Genomic DNA, 27,111 nt, shown 5'->3' with positions numbered 1-27,111 from the left:
AATAGGGTGTGAAGGGACCAGACCTGGCACATGTATACGTTAATAAAAGGGTGTAAAGGGACAAGACCTAGCACATGTATTCGTTAATAATAGGGTGTAAAGGGACAAGACCTAGCACATGGATTCGTTAATAATAGGGTGTAAAGGGACAAGACCTGGCACATGTATTCGTTAATAATAGGGTGTAAAGGTAAGAGACCTAGCACATGTATTCGTTAATAATAGGGTGTAAAGGGACAAGACCTAGCTCATGTATTCGTTAATAATAGGGTGTAAAGGGACAAGACCTAGCACATGTATTCGTTTATAATAGGTTGTAAGGGGACAAGACCTAGCACATGTTTTCGTTAATAATAGGGTGTAAATGGACAAGAACTGGCACATGTATACGTTAATAATAGAGTGTGAAGGGACAAGACCTGGCACATGTATTCGTTAATAATAGGGTGTAAGGGGACAAGACCTAGCACATGTATACGTTAATAATAGGGTGTATAGGGACCAGACCTGGCACATATATACGTTGATAATAGGGTGTGAAGGGACCAGACCTGGCACATGTATACGTTAATAATAGGCTGTAAAAAGACAAGACCTAGCACATGTATTCGTTAATAATAGGGTGTAAAGGGACAAGACCTAGTACATGTACACGTTAATAATAGGGTGTAAAGGGACCAGACCTAGCACATGTATACGTAAATAATAGGATGTAATGGGACAAGACCTGGCACATGTATTCGTTAATAATAGGGTGTAAAGGGACTAGACCTAGCACATGTATTCGTTAATAATAGGGTGTAAAGGGACCAGACCTGGCACATGTATTCGTTAATAATAGGGTGTAAAGGGACAAGACCTCTGACATGTATTAGTTAATAATAGGGTGTAAAGGAACAAGACCTAGCACATGTATTCGTTAATAATAGGGTGTAAAGGGACAAACCAAGCACATGTATTCGTTAATTGTAGGGTGTAAAGGGACAAGACCTAGCACATGTATTCGTTAATAATAGGGTGTAAAGGGACAAGACCTAGCACATGTATTCGTTAATAATAGGGTGTAAAGGGACAAGACCTCGCACATGTATTCGTTAATAATAGGGTGTAAATGGACCAGATCTGGCACATGTATTCGTTAATAATAGGGTGTAAAGGGACCAGACTTGGCACATGCATTCGTTAATAATATGGTGTAAAGGGACAAGACATAGCACATGCATTCGTTAATAATAGGGTTTAAAGTGACCAGACCTCCCACATGTATTCGTTAATAATAGGGTGTAAAGGGACCAGACCTCCCACATGTATTCGTTAATAATAGGGTGTAAAGGGACGAGACCTAGCACATGTATTCGTTAATAATAGGGTGTAAAGGGACAAGACATGGCACATGTCTACGTTAATAATAGGGTGTAAAGGGACATGTCCTATCACATGTATTCGTTAATAATAGGTTGTAAAGGGACAAGACCTAGCACATGTATTCGTTAATAATTGGGTGTAAAGGGACAAGACCTAGCACATGTATTCGTTATTAATAGGGTGTAAAGGGACAAGACCAAGCACATATATACGTTAATAATTGGGTGTAAAGGGACAAGACCTAGCACATGTATTCGTTAATAATAGGGTGTAAAGGGACAAGACCTAGCACATGTATTCGTTAATAATAGGGTGTAAAGGGACAAGACATGGCACATCTCTACGTTAATAATAGGGTGTAAAGGGACATGTCCTGGCACATGTATTCGTTAATAATAGGTTGTAAAGGGACAAGACCTAGCACATGTATTCGTTAATAATTGGGTGTAAAGGGACAAGACCTAGCACATGTATTCGTTAATAATAGGGTGTAAAGGGACAAGACCTAGCACATGTATTCGTTAATAATAGGGTGTAAAGGAACAAGACCTAGCACATGTATTCGTTAATAATAGGGTGTGAAGAGACCAGACCTGGCACATGTATTCGTTAATAATAGGGTGTAAAGGGAAGAGACCTACCACATGTATTCGTTAATAATAGGGTGTAAAGGGACAAGACCTGGCACATGTATTCGTTAATAATAGGGTGTAAAGGGACAAGACCTCGCACATGTATTCGTTAATAATAGGGTGTAAAGGGACCAGACCTGGCACATGTATTCCTTAATAATAGGGTGTATAGGGAAAAGACCTAGCACATGTATTCGTTAATAATATGGTGTAAAGGAACAAGACCTAGCACATGTATTCGTTAATAATAGGGTGTAAAGGGACAAACCAAGCACATGTATTCGTTAATTGTAGGGTGTAAAGGGACAAGACCTCGCACATGTATCCGTTAATAATAGGGTGTGAATGGACCAGACCTGGCACATATATTCGTTAATAATAGGATGTAAAGGGACCAAACGTGGCACATGCATTCGTTAATAATATGGTGTAAAGGGACAAGACCTAGCACATGCATTCGTTAATTATAGGGTGTAAAGTGACCAGACCTCGCACATGTATTCGTTAATAATATGGTGTAAAGGGACAAGACCTAGCACATGTATTCGTTAATAATAGAGTGTAAAGGGACAAGACCTGGCACATGTATACGTTAATAATAGGGTGTAAAGGTACAAGACCTGGCACATGTATTCGTTAATAATAGGTTGTAAAGGGACAAGACCAAGCACATGAATTCGTTAATAATTGGGTGTAAAGGGACAAGACCTAGCACATGTATTCGTTAATAAAAGGGTGTAAAGGGACAATACCAAGCACATGTATTCGTTAATAATAGGGTATAAATGGACCAGACCTGGCACATATATTCGTTAATAATAGGATGTAAAGGGACCAGACGTGGCACATGTATACGTTAATAATAGGGTGTAAATGGACCAGACGTAGCACATGTATTCGTTAATAATAGGGTGTAAAGGGACAAGACCTTGCACATGTATTCGTTAATAATAGAGTGCAAAGGGACAAGACCTAGCACATGTATTCGTTAATAATTGGGTGTAAAGGGACAGGACCTAGCACATGTATTCTTTAATAATAGGGTGTAAAGGGACAAGACCTTGCACATGTATTCGTTAATAATTGTTTGTAAAGGGACAGGACCAAGCACATGTATTCGTTAATAATAGGGTGTAAAGGGACAAGACCTAGCACATGTATTCGTTAATAATAGGGTGTAAATGGACCAGACGTAGCACATGTATTCGTTAATAATATGATGTAAAGGGACAAGACCTATCACATGTATTCGTTAATAATAGGGTGTAAAGGGACAAGACCTAGCACATGTATTCGTTAATAATTGTTTGTAAAGGGACAGGACCAAGCACATGTATTCGTTAATAATAGGGTGTAAAGGGACAAGACCTAGCACATGTATTCGTTAATAATAGGGTGTAAAGGGGCCAGACCTAGCACATGTATTCGTTAATAATAGGGTGTAAAGGAACCAGACCTGGCACATGTATTCGTTAATACTAGCGTTTAAAGGGACCAGACCTGGCACATGTATTCGTTAATAATAGGGTGTAAAGGGACCAGACCTGGCACATGTATTCCTTAATAATAGGGTGTAAAGTGAAAAGACCTAGCACATGTATTCGTTAATAATAGGGTTTAAAGGGACCAGACGTGGCACATGTATTCGTTACTAATAGACTGTAAAGGAACAAGACCAAGCACATGTATACGTTAATAATAGGGTTTAATGGGACAAGACCTAGCACATGTATACGTTAATAATAGGGTGTAAAGGGACAAGACCTAGCACATGTTTACGTTAATAATAGGGTGTAATGAGACAAGACCTAGCACATATATGAGTTAATAATAGGGTGTAAAGGGACAAGGCCAAGCACATGTATTCGTTAATAATAGGATGTAACGGGATAAGACCTAGCACATGTATTCGTTAATAATAGGGTGTAAGGGGACAAGACCTGCCACATGTATTCGTTAATAATGGGGTGTAAAGGGAAAAGACCTAGCACATGTATTCGTTAATAATATGGTGTAAAGGGACAAGACCTAGCACATGTATTCGTTAATAATAGGGTGGAAAGGGAGAAGACCTAGCACATGTCTTCGTTAATAATAGGGTGTAAAGGGACCAGACCTGGCACATGTATTCCTTCATAATAGGGTGTAAAGGGACCAGACCTGGCACATGTATTCGTTAATGATAGGGTGTAAAGGGAAAAGACCTGGCACATGTATGCGTTAATAATAGGGTGTAAAGATTCCAGACCTCGCACATGTATTCGTTAATAATAGGGTGTAAAGGGACAAGACCTAGCACATGTATGCGTTAATAATAGGGTGTAAAGGGAAAAGACCTGGCACATGTATGCGTTAATAATAGGGTGTAAAGATTCCAGACCTCGCACATGTATTCGTTAATAATAGGGTGTAAAGGGAAAAGAACTGGCACATGTATGCGTTAATAATAGGGTGTAAAGATTCCAGACCTCGCACATGTATTCGTTAATAACAGGGTGTAAAGGGACAAGACCTAGCACATGTATTCGTTAATAATAGGTTGTAAGGGGACAAGACCTAGCACATCTTTTCGTTAATAATAGGGTGTAAATGGACAAGACCTGGCACATGTATACGTTAATAATAGGGTGTGAAGGGACAAGACCTGGCACATGTATTCGTTAATAATAGGGTGTAAAGGGACAAGACCTAGCACATGTATACGTTAATAATAGGGTGTATAGGGACCAGACCTAGCACATGTATTCGTTAATAATAGGGTGTAAAGGGACAAGACCTGTGACATGTATTCGTTAATAATAGGGTGTAAAGGAACAAGACCTAGCACATGTATTCGTTAATAATAGGGTGTAAAGAGACCAGACCTGGCACATGTATTCGTTAATAATATGATGTAAAGGAACAAGACCTAGCACATGTATTCGTTAATAATAGGGTGTAAAGGGACAAACGAAGCACATGTATTCGTTAATAATAGGGTGTAAAGGAACAAGACCTAGCACATGTATTCGTTAATAATAGGGTGTAAAGAGACCAGACCTAGCTCATGTATTCGTTAATAATAAGGTGTAAAGGAACAAGACCTAGCACATGTATTCGTTAATAATAGGGTGTAAAGGGACAAACGAAGCACATGTATTCGTTAATTGTAGGGTGTAAAGGGACAAGACCTCGCACATGTATTCGTTAATAATAGGGTGTAAATGGACCAGACCTGGCACATATATTCATTAATAATAGGATGTAAAGGGACCAGACCTGGCACATGCATTCGTTAATAATATGGTGTAAAGGGACAAGACCTAGCACATGCATTCGTTAATAATAGGGTGTAAAGTGACCAGACCTCGCACATGTATTCGTTAATAATATGGTGTAAAGGGACAAGACCTAGCACATGTATTCGTTAATAATTGAGTGTAAAGGGACAAGACCTGGCACATGTATACGTTAATAATAGGGTGTAAAGGGACTAGACCTGGCACATGTATTCGTTAATAATAGGTTGTAAAGGGACAAGACCAAGCACATGTATTCGTTAATAATTGGGTGTAAAGGGACAAGACCTAGCACATGTATTCGTTAATAATAGGGTGTAAAGGGACAAGACCAAGCACATGTATTCGTTAATAATAGGGTGTAAAGGGACAAGACCTAGCACATCTATTCGTTAATAATAGAGTGTAATGGAACAATACCAAGCATATGTATACGTTAATAATAGGGTGTAAAGGGACCAGACATGGCACATGTATTCGTTAATAATATGGTGTAAAGGGACCAGACCTGGCACATGTATTCGTTAATAATAGGGTTGAAAGGGACCACACATGGCACATGTATTCGTTAATAATACGGTGTAAAGGGAAAAGACCTAGCACATGTATTCGTTAATAATAGGGTGTAAATGGACAAGACCTAGCACATGTATTCGTTAATAATAGGGTCTAAAGGAACAAGACCTGGCACATGTATTCGTTAATAATAGGGTGTAAAGGGACAAGACCTAGCACATTCATTCGATAATAATAGGGTGTAAAGGGACCAGACCTATCACATGTATTCGTTAATAATATTGTGTAAAGGGACAAGACCTTGCACATGTATTCGTTAATAATAGAGTGCAAAGGGACAAGACCTAGCACATGTATTCGTTAATAATTGGGTGTAAAGGGACAAGACCTAGCACTTGTATTCTTTAATAATAGGGTGTAAAGGGACAAGACCTTCCACATGTATTCGTTAGTAATAGGGTGTAAAGGTACCAGACGTGGCACATGTATTCGTTAATAATATGGTGTAAAGGGACCAGACCTGGCACATGTATTCGTTAATAATAGGGTTTAAAGGGACCACACATGGCACATGTATTCGTTAATAATACGGTGTAAAGGGAAAAGACCTAGCACATGTATTGGTTAATAATAGGGTGTAAATGGACAAGACCTAGAATATGTATTCGTTAATAATAGGGTGTAAAGGGACAAGACCTTGCACATGTATTCGTTAATAATAGAGTGCAAAGAGACAAGACCTAGCACATGTATTCGTTAATAATTGGGTGTAAAGGGACAAGACCTAGCACTTGTATTCTTTAATAATAGGGTGTAAAGGGACAAGACCTTGCACATGTATTCGTTAGCAATAGGGTGTAAAGGTACCAGACGTGGCACATGTATTCGTTAATAATAGGGTGTAAAGGAACAAGACCTGGCACATGTATTCGTTAATAATAGGGTGTAAAGGGACAAGACCTGTGACATGTATTCGTTAATAATAGGGTGTAAAGGGACAAGACCTAGCACATGTATTCGTTAATAATAGGGTGTGAAGGGGCCAGACCTAGCACATGTATTCGTTAATAATAGGGTGTAAAGGGACCAGACCTGGCACATGTATTCCTTAATACTAGCGTTTAAAGGGACCAGACCTGGCACATGTATTCGTTAATAATAGGGTGTAAAGGGACCAGACCTGGCACATGTATTCCTTAATAATAGGGTGTAAAGGGAAAAGACCTAGCACATGTATTCGTTAATAATAGGGTTTAAAGGGACCAGACGTGGCACATGTATTCGTTATTAATAGACTGTAAAGGAACAAGACCAAGCACATGTATACGTTAATAATAGCGTTTAATAGGACAAGACCTAGCACATGTATATGTTAATAATAGGGTGTAAAGGGACAAGACCTAGCACATGTTTACGTTAATAATAGTGTCTAATGAGACAAGACCTAGCACATGTATAAGTTAATAATAGGGTGTAAAGGGACAAGGCCAAGCACATGTATTCGTTAATAATAGCATGTAACGGGATAAGACCTACCACATGTATTCGTTAATAATAGGGTGTAAGGGGACAAGACCTGCCACATGTATTCGTTAATAATAGGGTGTAAAGGGAAAAGATCTAGCACATGTATTCGTTAATTATAGGGTGTAAAGGGACAAGACCTAGCACATGTATTCGTTAATAATAGGGTGTAAAGGGAGAAGACCTAGCACATGTCTTCGTTAATAATAGGGTGTAAAGGGACCAGACCTGGCACATGTATTCCTTAATAATAGGGTGTAAAGGGACCAGACCTGGCACATGTATTCGTTAATAATAGGGTGTAAAGGGAAAAGACCTGGCACATGTATGCGTTAATAATAGGGTGTAAAGATTCCAGACCTCGCACATGTATTCGTTAATAATAGGGTGTAAAGGGACAAGACCTAGCACATGTATGCGTTAATAATAGGGTGTAAAGGGAAAAGACCTGGCACATGTATGCGTTAATAATAGGGTGTAAAGATTCCAGACCTCGCACATGTAGTCGTTAATAATAGGGTGTAAAGGGAAAAGACCTGGCACATGTATGCGTTAATAATAGGGTGTAAAGATTCCAAACCTCGCACATGTATTCGTTAATAACAGGGTGTAAAGGGACAAGACCTAGCACATGTATTCGTTAATAATAGGTTGTAAGGGGACAAGACCTAGCACATGTTTTGGTCAATAATACGGTGTAAATGGACAAGACCTGGCACATGTATACGTTAATAATAGGGTGTGAAGGGACAAGACCTGGCACATCTATTCGTGAATAATAGGGTGTAAAGGGACAAGACCTAGCACATGTATTCGTTAATAATAGGTTGTAAGGGGACAAGACCTGGCACATGTATTCGTTAATAATAGGGTGTAAAGGGACAAGACCTAGCACATGTATACGTTAATAATAGGGTGTATAGGGACCATACCTGGCACATATATACGTTAATAATAGGGTGTGAAGGGACCAGACCTGGCACTTGTATACGTTAATAATAGTGTGTAAAGGGACAAGACCTAGCACATGTATTCGTTAATAATAGGGTGTAAAGGGACAAGACCTGTGACATGTATTCGTTAATAATAGGGTGTAAAGGAACAAGACCTAGCACATGTATTCGTTAATAATAGGGTGTAAAGAGACCAGACCTGGCACATGTATTCGTTAATAATATGATGTAAAGGAACAAGACCTAGCACATGTATTCGTTAATAATAGGGTGTAAAGGGACAAACGAAGCACATGTATTCGTTAATTGTAGGGTGTAAAGGGACAAGACCTCGCACATGTATTCGTTAATAATAGGGTGTAAATGGACCAGACCTGGCACATATATTCGTTAATAATTGGATCTAAAGGGACCAGACCTGGCACATGTATTCGTTAATAATAGGGTGTAAAGGGACAAGACCTAGCACATGTATACGTTAATAATAGGGTGTATAGGGACCAGACCTGGCACATTTATACGTTAATAATAGGGTGTGAAGGGACCAGACCTGGCACTTGTATACGTTAATAATAGGGTGTAAAGGGACAAGACCTAGCACATGTATTCGTTAATAATAGGGTGTAAAGGGACGAGACCTAGCACATGTATTCGTTAATAATAGGGTGTAAAGGGACAAGACCTGTGACATGTATTCGTTAATAATAGGGTGTAAAGGGACCAGACCTAGCACATGGATTCGTTAATAATAGGGTGTAAAGGGACAAGACCTGTGACATGTATTCGTTAATAATAGGGTGTAAAGGGACAAGACCTGGCACATGGATTCGTTAATAATAGGGTGTAAAGGGACAAGACCTGTGACATGTATTCGTTAATAATAGGGTGTAAAGGGACAAGACCTAGCACATGTATTCGTTAATAATAGGGTGTAAAGGGACAAGACCTGTGACATGTAATCGTTAATAATAGGGTGTAAAGGAACAAGACCTAGCACATGTATTCGTTAATAATAGGGTGTAAAGGGACAAGACCTCGCACATGTATTCGTTAATAATAGGGTGTAAATGGACCAGACCTGGCACATATATTCGTTAATAATAGGATGTAAAGGGACCAGACCTGGCACATGTATTCGTTAATAATAGGGTGTAAAGGGACAAGACCTAGCACATGTATACGTTAATAATAGGGTGTATAGGGACCAGACCTGGCACATATATACGTTAATAATAGGGTGTGAAGGGACCAGACCTGGCACTTGTATACGTTAATAATAGGGTGTAAAGGGACAAGACCTAGCACATGTATTCGTTAATAATAGGGTGTAAAGGGACAAGACCTGTAACATGTGTTCGTTAATAATAGGGTGTAAAGGGACAAGACCTAGCACATGGATTCGTTAATAATAGGGTGTAAAGGGACAAGACCTGTGACATGTATTCGTTAATAATAGGGTGTAAAGGGACCAGACCTAGCACATGTATTCGTTAATAATAGGGTGTAAAGAGACCAGACCTGGCACATGTATTCGTTAATAATAGGGTGTAAAGGGACAAGACCTAGCTCATGTATACGTAAATAATAGGGTGTAAAGGGACAAGACCTAGCTCATGTATTCGTTAATAATAGGGTGTAAAGGGACTAGACCTGTGACATGTATTCGTTAACAATAGGGTGTAAAGGGACCAGACCTAGCACATGTATTCGTTAATAATAGGGTGTAAAGGGACAAGACCTGTGACATGTATTCGTTAATAATAGGGTGTAAAGGAACAAGACCTAGCACATTTATTCGTCAATAATAGGGTGTAAAGAAACCAGACCTGGCACATGTATACGTTAATAATATGATGTAAAGGAACAAGACCTAGCACATGTATTCGTTAATAATAGGGTGTAAAGGGACAAACGAAGCACATGTATTCGTTAATTGTAGGGTGTAAAGGGACAAGACCTCGCACATGTATTCGTTAATAATAGGGTGTAAATGGACCAAACCTGGCACATATATTCGTTAATAATAGGGTGTAAAGGGACAAGACCTGTGACATGTATTCGTTAATAATAGGGTGTAAAGGGACCAGACCTAGCACATGTATTCGTTAATAATAGGGTGTAAAGAGACCAGACCTGGCACATGTATTCGTTAATAATAGGGTGTAAAGGGACAAGACCTAGCTCATGTATACGTAAATAATAGGGTGTAAAGGGACAAGACCTAGCTCATGTATTCGTTAATAATAGGGTGTAAAGGGACAAGACCTGTGACATGTATTCGTTAATAATAGGGTGTAAAGGGACCAGACCTAGCACATGTATTCGTTAATAATAGGGTGTAAAGGGACAAGACCTGTGACATGTATTCGTTAATAATAGGGTCTAAAGGAAGAAGACCTAGCACATGTATTCGTTAATAATAGGGTGTAAAGAGACCAGACCTGGCACATGTATTCGTTAATAATATGATGTAAAGGAACAAGACCTAGCACATGTATTCGTTAATAATAGGGTGTAAAGGGACAAACGAAGCACATGTATTCGTTAATTGTAGGGTGTAAAGGGACAAGACCTCGCACATGTATTCGTTAATAATAGGGTGTAAATGGACCAGACCTGGCACATATATTCGTTAATAATAGGATGTAAAGGGACCAGACCTGGCACATGCATTCGTTAATAATATGGTATAAAGGGACAAGACCTAGCACATGTATTCGTTAATAATATGGTGTAAAGGGACAAGACCTAGCACATGTATTCGTTAATAATAGAGTGTAAAGGGACAAGACCTGGCACATGTATACGTTAATAATAGGGTGTAAAGGGACTAGACCTGGCACATGTATTCGTTAATAATAGGTTGTAAAGGGACAAGACTAAGCACATGTATTCGTTAATAATACGGTGTAAAGGGAAAAGACCTAGCACATGTATTCGTTAATAATAGGGTGTAAATGGACAAGACCTAGCACATGTATTCGTTAATAATAGGGTGTAAAGGAACAAGACCTGGCACATGTATTCGTTAATAATAGGGTGTAAAGGGACAAGACCTAGCACATTTATTCGTTAATAATAGGGTGTAAAGGGACCAGACCTATCACATGTATTCGTTAATAATAGGGTGTAAAGGGACTAGACCTGGCACATGTATACGTTAATAATAGGGTGTAAAGGGAGAAGACCAAGCACATGTATTCGTTAATAATTGGGTGTAAAGGGACAAGACCTAGCACATGTATTCGTTAATAATAGGGTGTAAAGGGACAAGACCAAGCACATGTATTCGTTAATAATAGGGTGTAAAGGGACAAGACCTAGCACATCTATTCGTTAATAATAGAGTGTAATGGAACAATACCAAGCATATGTATACGTTAATAATAGGGTGTAAAGGGACAAGACCTAGCACATCTATTCGTTAATAATTGAGTGTAATGGAACAATACTAAGCATATGTATTCGTTAATAATAGGGTTTAAAGGGACCAGACATGGCACATGTATTCGTTAATAATACGGTGTAAAGGGAAAAGACCTAGCACATGTATTCGTTAATAATAGGGTGTAAATGGACAAGACCTAGCACATGTATTCGTTAATAATAGGGTGTAAAGGAACAAGACCTGGCACATGTATTCGTTAATAATAGGGTGTAAAGGGACAAGACCTAGCACATTTATTCGTTAATAATAGGATGTAAAGGGACCAGACCTTGCACATGTATTCGTTAATAATAGAGTGCAAAGGGACAAGACCTAGCACATGTATTCGTTAATAATTGGGTGTAAAGGGACAAGACCTAGCACATGTATTCTTTAATAATAGGGTGTAAAGGGACAAAACCTTGCACATATATTCGTTAGTAATAGGGTGTAAAGGTACCAGACGTGGCACATGTATTCGTTAATAATATGATCTAAAGTGACAAGACCTAGCACATGTATTCGTTAATAATAGGGTGTAAAGGGACAAGACCTAGCACATGTATTCGTTAATAATTGTTTATAAAGGGACAAGTCCAAGCACATGTATTCGTTAATAATAGGGTGTAAAGGGACAAGACCTAGCACATGTATTCGTTAATAATAGGGTGTAAAGGGGCCAGACCTAGCACATGTATCCGTCAATAATAGGGTGTAAAGGGACCAGACCTGGCACATGTATTCGTTAATACTAGCGTTTAAAGGGACCAGACCTGGCACATGTATTCGTTAATAATAGGGTGTAAAGGGACCAGACCTGGCACATGTATTCGTTAATACTAGCGTTTAAAGGGACCAGACCTGGCACATGTATTCCTTAATAATAGGGTTTAAAGGGACCAGACGTGGCACATGTATTCGTTACTAATAGACTGTAAAGGAACAAGACCAAGCACATGTATACGTTATTAATAGGGTTTAATGGGACAAGACCTAGCACATGTATACGTTAATAATAGGGTGTAAAGGGACAAGACCTAGCACATGTTTACGTTAATAACAGGGTGTAATGAGACAAGACCTAGCACATGTATAAGTTAATAATAGGGTGTAAAGGGACAAGGCCAAGCACATGTATTCGTTAATAATAGGATGTAACGGGATAAGACCTAGCACATGTATTCGTTAATAATAGGGTGAAACGGGACAAGACCTGCCACATGTATTCGTCAATAATAGGGTGTAAAGGGAAAAGACCTAGCACATGTATTCGTTAATAATAGGGTGTAAAGGGACAAGACCTAGCACATGTATTCGTTAATAATAGGGTGTAAAGGGACCAGACCTGGCACATGTATTCGTTAATAATAGGGTGTAAAGGGAAAAGACCTGGCACATGTATGCGTTAATAATAGGGTGTAAGGGGACCAGACATGGCACATGTATTCGTTAATAATAGGGTGCAAAGGACCAGACCTGGCACATGTATTCCTTAATAATAGGGTGTAAAGGGACCAGAACTGGCACATGTATTCGTTAATAATAGGGTGTAAAGGGAAAAGACCTGGCACATGTATTCCTTAATAATAGGGTGTAAAGGGACCAGACCTGGCACATGTATTCGTTAATAATAGGGTGTAAAGGGAAAAGACCTGGCACATGTATGCGTTAATAATAGGGTGTAAAGATTCCAGACCTCGCACATGTATTCGTTAATAATAGGGTGTAAAGGGACAGGACCTAGCACATGTATACGTTAATAATGGGGTGTATAGGGACCAGACCTGGCACATATATACGTTAATAACAGGGTGTAAAGGGACAAGACCTAGCGCATGTATTCGTTAATAAGAGGGTGTAAAGGGACAAGACCTAGTACATGTATACGCAAACAATAGGGTGTAAAGGGACAAGACCTGGCACATGTATTCGTTAATAATAGGGTGTAAAGGGACAAGACCTAGCACATGTATACGTAAATAATAGGGTGTAAAGGGACAAGACCTGGCACATGTATACGTTAATAATAGGGTGTATAGGGACCAGACCTGGCACATATATTCGTTAATAATAGGGTGTAAAGGGACAAGACCTAGCACATGTATTCGTTAATAATAGGGTGTAAAGGGACAAGACCTTGCTCATGTATTCGTTAATAATAGGGTGTAAAGATACTAGACCTAGCACATGTATTCCTTAATAATAGGGTGTAAAGGGACCAGACCTAGCACATGTATTCGTTAATAATAGGGTGTAAAGGGACAAGACCTAGGACATGTATACGTTAATAATAGGGTGTAAAGGGACAAGACCTAGCACATGTATTGGTTAATAACAGGGTGTAAAGGGACAAGACCTAGCACATGTATTCGTTAATAATAGGTTGTAAAGGGACAAGACCTAGCACATGTATTCGTTAATAATTGGGTGTAAAGGGACCAGACGTAGCACATGTATTCGTTAATAATAGGTTGTAAAGGGACAAGACCTAGCACATGTATACGTTAATAATAGGGTGTAAAGGGACCAGACGTAGCACATGTATTCGCTAATAATAATTGTAAAGGGACAAGACCTAGCACATGTGTTCGTTAATAACAGGGTGTAAGGGGAAAAGACCTAGCACATGTATACGTTTATAATAGGGTGTAAAGGGACAAGACCTGGCACATGTATTCGTTAATAGTAGGGTGTAAAGGACCAGACCTAGCACATGTATTCGTTAATAATAGGGTGTAAAGGGACAAGACCTAGCACATGTATTCGTTAATAATAGGGTGTAAAGGTACCAGGCCTGGCACATGTATTCGATAATAATAGGGTGTAAAGGGAGAAGACCTAGCACATGTATTCGTTAATAATAGGGTGCAAAGGGACAAGACCTAGCACATGTATTCGTTAATAATAGAGTGTAAAGGGACAAGACCTAGCACATGTATTCGTTAATAATAGGGTGTACACGGACCAGGCCTGGCACATGTATTCGTTAATAATAGGGTGCAAAGGGACAAGACCGAGCACATGTATTCGTTAATAATAGGGTGTAAAGGGACAAGGCCTGGCACATGTATACGTTAATAATAGGATGTAAAGGGACAAGACCTAGCACATGTATTCGTTAATAGTAGGGTGTAAAGGGACAAGACCTAGCACATGTTTTCGTTAATAATAGGATGTAAAGGGAAAAGACCTAGCACTTGTATTCGTTAATAATAGGGTGTAAAGGGACCAGACGTAGCACATGTATTCGTTAATAATAGGTTGTAAAGGGACAAGACCTAGCACATGTATTCGTTAATAATAGGGTGTAAAGGGACAAGACCTAGCACATGTATTCGTTAATGATAGGGTGTAAAGGGGCCAGACCTAGCACATGTATTCGTTAATAATAGGGTGTAAGGGGACCAGACCTGGCACATGTAATCGTTAATAATAGGGTGTAAAGGGACCAGACCTGGCACATGTATTCATTAATAATAGGGTGTAAAGGGACCAGACGTAGCACATGTATTCGTTAATAATAGGGTGTAAAGAGACATGACCTAGCACATGTATTCGTTAATAGTAGGGTGTAAAGGGACAAGACCTAGCACGTGTATTCGTTAATAATAGGATGTAAAGGAACCAGACCTGGCACATGTATTCGTTAATAATAGGGTGTAAAGGGACAAGACCTAGCACATGTATTCGTTAATAATAGGTTGTAAAGGGACAAGACCCAGCACATGTATTCGTTAATAATTGGGTGTAAAGGGACCAGACGTAGCACATGTATTCGTTAATAATAGGTTGTAAAGGGACAAGACCTAGCACATGTATACGTTAATAATAGGGTGTAAAGGGACCAGACGTAGCACATGTATTCGCTAATAATAATTGTAAAGGGACAAGACCTAGCACATGTATTCGTTAATAACAGGGTGTAAAGGGAAAAGACCTAGCACATGTATACGTTAATAATAGGGTGTAAAGGGACAAGACCTAGCACATGTATTCGTTAATAATAGGGTGTAAAGGGACAAGACCTAGCACATGTATTCGTTAATAGTAGGGTGTAAAGGACCAGACCTAGCACATGTATTCGTTAATAATAGGGTGTAAAGGGACAAGACCTAGCACATGTATTCGTTAATAATAGGGTGTAAAGGTACCAGGCCTGGCACATGTATTCGTTAATAATAGGGTGTAAAGGGACAAGACCTAGCACATGTATTCGTTAATAATAGGGTGTACAGGGACCAGGCCTGGCACATGTATTCGTTAATAATAGGGTGCAAAGGGACAAGACCGAGCACATGTATTCGTTAATAATAGGGTGTAAAGGGACAAGGCCTGGCACATGTATACGTTAATAATAGGATGTAAAGGGACAAGACCTAGCACATGTATTCGTTAATAATAGGGTGTAAAGGGACAAGACCTAGCACATGTTTTCGTTAATAATAGGGTGTAAAGGGAAAAGACCTAGCACATGTATTCGTTAATAATAGGGTGTAAAGGGACCAGACGTAGCACATGTATTCGTTAATAATAGGTTGTAAAGGGACAAGACCTAGCACATGTATTCGTTAATAATAGGGTGTAAAGGGACAAGACCTAGCACATGTATTCGTTAATGATAGGGTGTAAAGGGGCCAGACCTAGCACATGTATTCGTTAATAATAGGGTGTAAAGGGACCAGACCTGGCACATGTAATCGTTAATAATAGGGTGTAAAGGGACCAGACCTGGCACATGTATTCATTAATAATAGGGTGTAAAGGGACCAGACGTAGCACATGTATTCGTTAATAATAGGGTGTAAAGGGACCAGACGTAGCACATGTATACGTTAATAATAGGGTGTAAAGGGAAAAGACCTAGCACATGTATTCGTTAATAATATGGTATAAAGGGACAAGACCCAGCACATGTATACGTTAATAATAGGGTGTAAAGGGACAAGACCTAGCACATGTATTCGTTAATAATAGGGTGTAAAGGGACCAGGCCTGGCACATGTATTCGTTAATAATAGGGTGTAAAGGGACAACACCTAGCACATGTATTCGTTAATAATAGGGTGTGAAGGGACCAGACGTAGCACATGTATTCGTTAATAATAGGTTGTAAAGGGACAAGACCTAGCACATGTGTTCGTTAATAATAGGGTGTAAAGGGACAAGACCTAGCACATGTATTCGTTAATAATAGGGTGTAAAGAGACAAGACCTAGCACATGTATTCGTTAATATTAGGGTGTAAAGGGACAAGACCTAGCACGTGTATTCGTTAATAATAGGATGTAAAGGGACAAGACCTAGCACATGTATTCGTTAATAATAGGTTGTAAAGGGACAAGACCTAGCACATGTATGCGTTAATAATAGGTTGTAAAGGGACAAGACCTACCACATGTTTTCGTTAATAATAGGGTGTAAAGAGACAAGACCTAGCACATGTATTCGTTAAAAGTAGGGTGTAAAGGGACAAGACCTAGCACGTGTATTCGTTAATAATAGGATGTAAAGGGACAAGACCTAGCACATGTATTCGTTAATAATAGGGTGTAAAGGGACCAGGCCTGGCACATGTATTCGTTAATAATAGGGTGTAAAGGGACAAGACCTAGCACATGTATGCGTTAATAATAGGATGTAAAGAGACAAGACCTAGCACATGTATTCGTTAATAGTAGGGTGTAAAGGGACAGGACATAGCACGTGTATTCGTTAATAATAGGATGAAAAGGGACCAGACCTGGCACATGTATTCGTTAATAATAGGGTGTAAAGGGACCAGGCCTGGCACATGTATTCGTTAATAATAGGGTGTAAAGGGACCAGACGTAGCACATGTATTCGTTAATAATAGGTTGTAAAGGGACAAGACCTAGCACATGTATTCGTTAATAATAGGGTGTAAAGAGACATGACCTAGCACATGTATTCGTTAATAGTAGGGTGTAAAGGGACAAGACCTAGCACGTGTATTCGTTAATAATAGGATGTAAAGGAACCAGACCTGGCACATGTATTCGTTAATAATAGGGTGTAAAGGGACAAGACCTAGCACATGTATTCGTTAATAATAGGGTGTAAAGGGACCAGACCTGGCACATGTATTCGTTAATAATAGGATGTAAAGGGACGAGACCTAGCACATGTATTCGTTTATAATAGGGTGTAAAGGACCAGACCTAGCACATGTATTCGTTAATAATAGGGTGTAAAGGGACAAGACCTAGCACATGTAGTCGTTAATAATAGGGTGTAAAGGTACCAGGCCTGGCACATATATTCGTTAATAATAGGGTGTAAAGGGACAAGACCTAGCACATGTATTCGTTAATAATAGGGTGTAAAGGGACCAGACCTAGCACATGTATTCGTTAATAATAGGGTGTAAAGGGACAAGACCTAGGACATGTATACGTTAATAATAGGGTGTAAAGGGACAAGACCTAGCACATGTAATGGTTAATAATAGGGTGTAAAGGGACAAGACCTAGCACATGTATTCGTTAATAATAGGTTGTAAAGGGACAAGACCTAGCACATGTATTCGTTAATAATTGGGTGTAAAGGGACCAGACGTAGCACATGTATTCGTTAATAATAGGTTGTAAAGGGACAAGACCTAGCACATGTATACGTTAATAATAGGGTGTAAAGGGACCAGACGTAGCACATGTATTCGCTAATAATAATTGTAAAGGGACAAGACCTAGCACATGTATTCGTTAATAACAGGGTGTAAAGGGAAAAGACCTAGCACATGTATACGTTAATAATAGGGTGTAAAGGGACAAGACCTAGCACATGTATTCGTTAATAATAGGGTGTAAAGGGACAAGACCTAGCACATGTATTCGTTAATAGTAGGGTGTAAAGGACCAGACCTAGCACATGCATTCGTTAATAATAGGGTGTAAAGGGACAAGACCTAGCACATGTATTCGTTAATAATAGGGTGTAAAGGTACCAGGCCTGGCACATGTATTCGTTAATAATAGGGTGTAAAGGGACAAGACCTAGCACATGTATTCGTTAATAATAGGGTGCAAAGGGACAAGACCTAGCAGATGTATTCGTTAATAATAGAGTGTAAAGGGACAAGACCTAGCACATGTATTCGTTAATAATAGGGTGTACAGGGACCAGGCCTGGCACATGTATTCGTTAATAATAGGGTGCAAAGGGACAAGACCGAGCACATGTATTCGTTAATAATAGGGTGTAAAGGGACAAGGCCTGGCACATGTATACGTTAATAATAGGATGTAAAGGGACAAGACCTAGCACATGTATTCGTTAATAATAGGGTGTAAAGGGACAAGACCAAGCACATGTTTTCGTTAATAATAGGGTGTAAAGGGAAAAGACCTAGCACATGTATTCGTTAATAATAGGGTGTAAAGGGACCAGACGTAGCACATGTATTCGTTAATAATAGGTTGTAAAGGGACAAGACCTAGCACATGTATTCGTTAATAATAGGGTGTAAAGGGACAAGACCTAGCACATGTATTCGTTAATGATAGGGTGTAAAGGGGCCACACCTAGCACATGTATTCGTTAATAATAGGGTGTAAAGGGACCAGACCTGGCACATGTAATCGTTAATAATAGGGTGTAAAGGGACCAGACCTGGCACATGTATTCATTAATAATAGGGTGTAAAGGGACCAGACGTAGCACATGTATTCGTTAATAATAGGGTGTAAAGGGACCAGACGTAGCACATGTATACGTTAATAATAGGGTGTAAAGAGACAAGACCTAGCACATGTATTCGTTAATAATATGATATAAAGGGACAAGACCCAGCACATGTATACGTTAATAATAGGGTGTAAAGGGACAAGACCTAGCACATGTATTCGTTAATAATAGGGTGTAAAGGGACCTGGCCTGGCACATGTATTCGTTAATAATAGGGTGTAAAGGGACAAGACCTAGCACATGTATTCGTTAATAATAGGGTGTAAAGGGACCAGACGTAGCACATGTATTCGTTAATAATAGGTTGTAAAGGGACAAGACCTAGCACATGTGTTCGTTAATAATAGGGTGTAAAGGGATAAGACCTAGCACATGTATTCGTTAATAATAGGGTGTAAAGAGACAAGACCTAGCACATGTATTCGTTAATAGTAGGGTGTAAAGGGACAAGACCTAGCACGTTTATTCGTTAATAATAGGATGTAAAGGGACAAGACCTAGCACATGTATTCGTTAATAATAGGTTGTAAAGGGACAAGACCTAGCACATGTATGCGTTAATAATAGGTTGTAAAGGGACAAGACCTAGCACATGTATTCGTTAATAATAGGGTGTAAAGAGACAAGACCTAGCACATGTATTCGTTAAAAGTAGGGTGTAAAGGGACAAGACCTAGCACGTGTATTCGTTAATAATAGGATGTAAAGGGACAAGACCTAGCACATGTATTCGTTAATAATAGGGTGTAAAGGGACCAGGCCTGGCACATGTATTCGTTAATAATAGGGTGTAAAGGGACAAGACCTAGCACATGTATTGTTAATAATAGGTTGTAAAGGGACAAGACCTAGCACATGTATTCGTTAATAATAGGGTGTAAAGAGACAAGACCTAGCACATGTATTCGTTAATAGTAGGGTGTAAAGGGACAGGACCTAGCACGTGTATTCGTTAATAATAGGATGTAAAGGGACCAGACCTGGCACATGTATTCGTTAATAATAGGGTGTAAAGGGACCAGGCCTGGCAGATGTATTCGTTAATAATAGGGTGTAAAGGGACCAGACGTAGCACATGTATTCGTTAATAATAGGTTGTAAAGGGACAAGACCTAGCACATGTATTCGTTAATAATAGGGTGTAAAGAGAGATGACCTAGCACATGTATTCGTTAATAGTATGGTGTAAAGGGACAAGACCTAGCACGTGTATTCGTTAATAATAGGATGTAAAGGAACCAGACCTGGCACATGTATTCGTTAATAATAGGGTGTAAAGGGACAAGACCTAGCACATGTATTCGTTAATAATAGGGTGTAAAGGGACCAGACCTGGCACATGTATTCGTTAATAATAGGATATAAAGGGACAAGACCTAGCACATGTATTCGTTTATAATAGGGTGTAAAGGACCAGACCTAGCACATGTATTCGTTAATAATAGGGTGTAAAGGGACAAGACCTAGCACATGTATTCGTTAATAATAGGGTGTAAAGGTTCCAGGCCTGGCACATGTATTCGTTAATAATAGGGTGTAAAGGGACAAGACCTAGGACATGTATACGTTAATAATAGGGTGTAAAGGGACAAGACCTAGCACATGTATTGGTTAATAATAGGGTGTAAAGGGACAAGACCTAGCACATGTATTCGTTAATAATAGGTTGTAAAGGGACAAGACCTAGCACATGTATTCGTTAATAATTGGGTGTAAAGGGACCAGACGTAGCACATGTATTCGTTAATAATAGGTTGTAAAGGGACAAGACCTAGCACATGTATACGTTAATAATAGGGTGTAAAGGGACCAGACGTAGCACATGTATACGCTAATAATAATTGTAAAGGGACAAGACCTAGCACATGTATTCGTTAATAATAGGGTGTAAAGGGACAAGACCTAGCACATGTATACGTTAATAATAGGGTGTAAAGGGACAAGACCTAGCACATGTATTCGTTAATAATAGGGTGTAAAGGGACAAGACCTAGCACATGTATTCGTTAATAGTAGGGTGTAAAGGACCAGACCTAGCACATGTATTCGTTAATAATAGGGTGTAAAGGGACAAGACCTAGCACATGTATTCGTTAATAATAGGGTGTAAAGGTACCAGGCCTGGCACATGTATTCGTTAATAATAGGGTGTAAAGGGACAAGACCTAGCACATGTATTCGTTAATAATAGGGTGCAAAGGGACAAGACCTAGCACATGTATTCGTTAATAATAGAGTGTAAAGGGACAAGACCTAGCACATGTATTCGTTAATAATAGGGTGTACAGGGACCAGGCCTGGCACATGTATTCGTTAATAATAGGGTGCAAATGGACAAGACCGAGCACATGTATTCGTTAATAATAGGGTGTAAAGGGACAAGGCCTGGCACATGTATACGTTAATAATAGGATGTAAAGGGACAAGACCTAGCACATGTATTCGTTAATAATAGGGTGTAAAGGGACAAGACCTAGCTCATGTTTTCGTTAATAATAGGGTGTAAAGGGAAAAGACCTAGCACATGTATTCGTTAATAATAGGGTGTAAAGGGACCAGACGTAGCACATGTATTCGTTAATAATAGGTTGTAAAGGGACAAGACCTAGCACATGTATTCGTTAATGATAGGGTGTAAAGGGGCCAGACCTAGCACATGTATTCGTTAATAATAGGGTGTAAAGGGACCAGACCTGGCACATGTAATCGTTAATAATAGGGTGTAAAGGGACCAGACCTGGCACATGTATTCATTAATAATAGGGTGTAAAGGGACCAGACGTAGCACATGTATTCGTTAATAATAGGGTGTAAAGGGACCAGACGTAGCACATGAATACGTTAATAATAGGGTGTAAAGGGACAAGACCTAGCACATGTATTCGTTAATAATATGGTATAAAGGGACAAGACCCAGCACATGTATACGTTAATAATAGGGTGTAAAGGGACAAGACCTAGCACATGTATTCGTTAATAATAGGGTGTAAAGGGACCAGGCCTGGCACATGTATTCGTTAATAATAGGGTGTAAAGGGACAAGACCTAGCACATGTATTCGTTAATAATAGGGTTTAAAGGGACCAGACGTAGCACATGTATTCGTTAATAATAGGTTGTAAAGGGACAAGACCTAGCACATGTGTTCGTTAATAATAGGGTGTAAAGGGACAAGACCTAGCACATGTATTCGTTAATAATAGGGTGTAAAGAGACAAGACCTAGCACATGTATTCGTTAATAGTAGGGTGTAAAGGGACAAGACCTAGCACGTGTATTCGTTAATAATAGGATGTAAAGGGACAAGACCTAGCACATGTATTCGTTAATAATAGGTTGTAAAGGGACAAGACCTAGCACATGTATGCGTTAATAATAGGTTGTAAAGGGACAAGACCTAGCACATGTATTCGTTAATAATAGGGTGTAAAGAGACAAGACCTAGCACATGTATTCGTTAATAGTAGGGTGTAAAGGGACAAGACCTAGCACGTGTATTCGTTAATAATAGGATGTAAAGGGACAAGACCTAGCACATGTATTCGTTAATAATAGGGTGTAAAGGGACCAGGCCTGGCACATGTATTCGTTAATAATAGGGTGTAAAGGGACAAGACCTAGCACATGTATGCGTTAATAATAGGTTGTAAAGGGACAAGACCTAGCACATGTATTCGTTAATAATAGGGTGTAAAGAGACAAGACCTAGCACATGTATTCGTTAATAGTAGGGTGTAAAGGGACAGGACCTAGCACGTGTAGTCGTTAATAATAGGATGTAAAGGGACCAGACCTGGCACATGTATTCGTTAATAATAGGGTGTAAAGGGACCAGGCCTGGCACATGTATTCGTTAATAATAGGGTGTAAAGGGTCCAGACGTAGCACATGTATTCGTTAATAATAGGTTGTAAAGGGACAAGACCTAGCACATGTATTCGTTAATAATAGGGTGTAAAGAGGCATGACCTAGCACATGTATTCGTTAAAAGTAGGGTGTAAAGGGACAAGACCTAGCACGTGTATTCGTTAATAATAGGATGTAAAGGAACCAGACCTGGCACATGTATTCGTTAATAATAGGGTGTAAAGGGACAAGACCTAGCACATGTATTCGTTAATAATAGGGTGTAAAGAGACCAGACCTGGCACATGTATTCGTTAATAATAGGATGTAAAGGGACAAGACCTAGCACATGTATTCGTTTATAATAGGGTGTAAAGGGACAAGACCTAGCACATGTATTCGTTAATAATAGGGTGTGAAGGGACTAGACCTAGCACATGTATTCGTTAATAATAGGGTGTAAAGGGACAAGACCTCTCACATGTATTCGTGAATAATAGGGTGTAAAGGGACCAGACCTGGCACATGTGTTCGTTAATAATAGGGTGTAAAGGGACCAGACCTAGCACATGTATTCGTTAATAATAGTTTTTAAAGGGACCAGACCTGGCACATGTATTCGTTAATAATAGCGTGTAAAGGGACACGACCTAGCACATGTATTCGTTAATAATGGGGTGTAATGGGACCAGACCTGGCACATATATTCGTTAATAATAGGGTGTAAAGGGACAAGACCTAGCACATGTTTTCGTTAATAATAGGGTGTAAAGGGACAAGACCTAACACATGTATACGTTTATAATAGGGTGTAAAGGGACAAGACCTAGCACATGTATACGTTAATAATGGGGTGTAAAGGGACAAGACCTAGCACATGTATACGTTAATAATAGGGTGTAAAGAGACAAGAGCTAGCACATGTATGCGTTAATAATAGGGTGTAAAGGGACAAGACCTACCACATGTATTCGTTAATAATGGGGTGTAAAGAGACAAGACCTAGCACATGTATACCTTAATAATAGTTTTTAAAGGGACCAGACCTGGCACATGTATTCGTTAATAATAGCGTGTAAAGGGACAAGACCTAGCACATGTATTCGTTAATAATGGGGTGTAATGGGACCAGACCTGGCACATATATTCGTTAATAATAGGGTGTAAAGGGACAAGACCTAGCACATGTTTTCGTTAATAATAGGGTGTAAAGGGACAGGACCTAACACATGTATACGTTAATAATAGGGTGTAAAGGGACAAGACCTGGCACATGTTTTCGTTAATAATAGGGTGTAAAGGGACAAGACCTAGCACATGTATACGTTAATAATGGGGTGTAAAGGGACAAGACCTAGCACATGTATACGTTAATAATAGGGTGTGAAGGGACAAGACCTAGCACATGTATTCGTTAATAATGGGGTGTAAAGAGACAAGACCTAGCACATGTATACGTTAATAATAGGGTGTAAAGGGACAAGACCTAGCACATGTATACGTTAATAATAGGGTGTAAAGAGACAGGACCTAGCACATGTATTCGTTAATAATTGGGTGTAAAGGGACCAGACCTGACACCTGTATACGTTAATAATAGGGTGTAAGGAGACAAGACCTAACATATGTATACGTTAATAATAGGGTGTAAAGGGACAAGACCTAGCACATGTTTTCGTTAATAATAGGGTGTAAAGGGACAAGACCTAGCACATGTATACGTTAATAATAGGGTGTAAAGGGACAAGACCTAGCACATGTATACGTTAATAATAGGGTGTAAAGAGACAAGAGCTAGCACATGTATTCGTTAATAATTGGGTGTAAAGGGACCAGACCTGACACATGTATACGTTAATAATAGGGTGTAAAGGGACAAGACCTGGCACATGTATACGTTATTAATAGGGTGTAAATGGACAAGACCTGGCACATGTATTCGTTAATAATAGGGTGTAAAGGGACAAGACCTAGCACATGTATTCGTTAATAATAGGGTGTAAAGGGACCAGACCTAGCACATGTATACGTTAATAATAGGGTGTAAAGGGACCAGGCCTAGCACATGTATACGTTAATAATAGGGTGTATATGGACCAGACCTGGCACATGTATACGTTAATAATAGGGTGTAAAGAGACAAGACCTAACACATGTATACGTTAATAATAGGGTGTAAAGAGACAAGACCTAGCACATGTTTTCGTTAATAATAGGGTGTAAAGGGACAAGACCTAGCACATGTATACGTTAATAATAGGGTGTAAAGAGACAAGACCTAGCACATGTATTCGTTAATAATTGGGTGTAAAGGGACCACACCTGACACATGTATTCGTTAATAATAGGGTGTAAAGGGACAAGACCTAGCACATGTTTTCTTTAATAATAGGGTGTAAAGGGACAAGACCTAGCACATGTATACGTGAATAATAGGGTGTAATGAGACAAGACCTAGCACATGTATTCGTTAATAATTGGGTGTAAAGGGACCAGACCTGACACATGTATTCGTTAATAATAGGGTGTAAAGGGACCAGACATGGCACATGTATTCGTTAATAATAGGGTGTAACGGGACAAGACCTGCCACATGTATTCGTTAATAATAGGGTGTAAAGGGACAAGACCTAGCACATGTATTCGTTAATAATAGGGTGTAAAGAGACATGACCTAGCACATGTATTCGTTAATAGTAGGGTGTAAAGGGACAAGACCTAGCACGTGTATTCGTTAATAATAGGATGTAAAGGAACCAGACCTGGCACATGTATTCGTTAATAATAGGGTGTAAAGGGACAAGACCTAGCACATGTATTCGTTAATAATAGGGTGTAAAGGGACCAGACCTGGCACATGTATTCGTTAATAATAGGATGTAAAGGGACAAGACCTAGCACATGTATTCGTTTATAATAGGGTGTAAAGGGACAAGACCTAGCACATGTATTCGTTAATAATAGGGTGTAAAGGGACTAGACCTAGCACATGTATTCGTTAATAATAGGGTGTAAAGGGACAAGACCTCTCACATGTATTCGTGAATAATAGGGTGTAAAGGGACCAGACCTGGCACATGTGTTCGTTAATAATAGGGTGTAAAGGGACCAGACCTAGCACATGTATTCGTTAATCATAGTTTTTAAAGGGACCAGACCTGGCACATGTATTCGTTAATAATAGCGTGTAAAGGGACACGACCTAGCACATGTATTCGTTAATAATGGAGTGTAATGGGACCAGACCTGGCACATATATTCGTTAATAATAGGGTGTAAAGGGACAAGACCTAGCACATGTTTTCGTTAATAATAGGGTGTAAAGGGACAAGACCTAACACATGTATACGTTAATAATAGGGTGTAAAGGGACAAGACCTAGCACATGTATACGTTAATAATGGGGTGTAAAGGGACAAGACCTAGCACATGTATACGTTAATAATAGGGTGTAAAGAGACAAGAGCTAGCACATGTATACGTTAATAATAGGGTGTAAAGGGACAAGACCTACCACATGTATTCGTTAATAATGGGGTGTAAAGAGACAAGACCTAGCACATGTATACCTTAATAATAGTTTTTAAAGGGACCAGACCTGGCACATGTATTCGTTAATAATAGCGTGTAAAGGGACAAGACCTAGCACATGTATTCGTTAATAATGGGGTGTAATGGGACCAGACCTGGCACATATATTCGTTAATAATAGGGTGTAAAGGGACAAGACCTAGCACATGTTTTCGTTAATAATAGGGTGTAAAGGGACAGGACCTAACACATGTATCCGTTAATAATAGGGTGTAAAGGGACAAGACCTGGCACATGTTTTCGTTAATAATAGGGTGTAAAGGGACAAGACCTA

The sequence above is a fragment of the Sinohyriopsis cumingii genome, chromosome 5 (genome assembly GCF_028554795.1).
Source record: "Sinohyriopsis cumingii isolate HCF-2022 chromosome 5, ASM2855479v2, whole genome shotgun sequence".
In the NCBI taxonomy this organism is placed as follows: Eukaryota; Metazoa; Mollusca; class Bivalvia; order Unionida; family Unionidae; genus Sinohyriopsis; species Sinohyriopsis cumingii.
The sequence above is the reverse complement of the archived record's forward strand: the minus strand, read 5'-3'. Positions refer to the sequence as shown.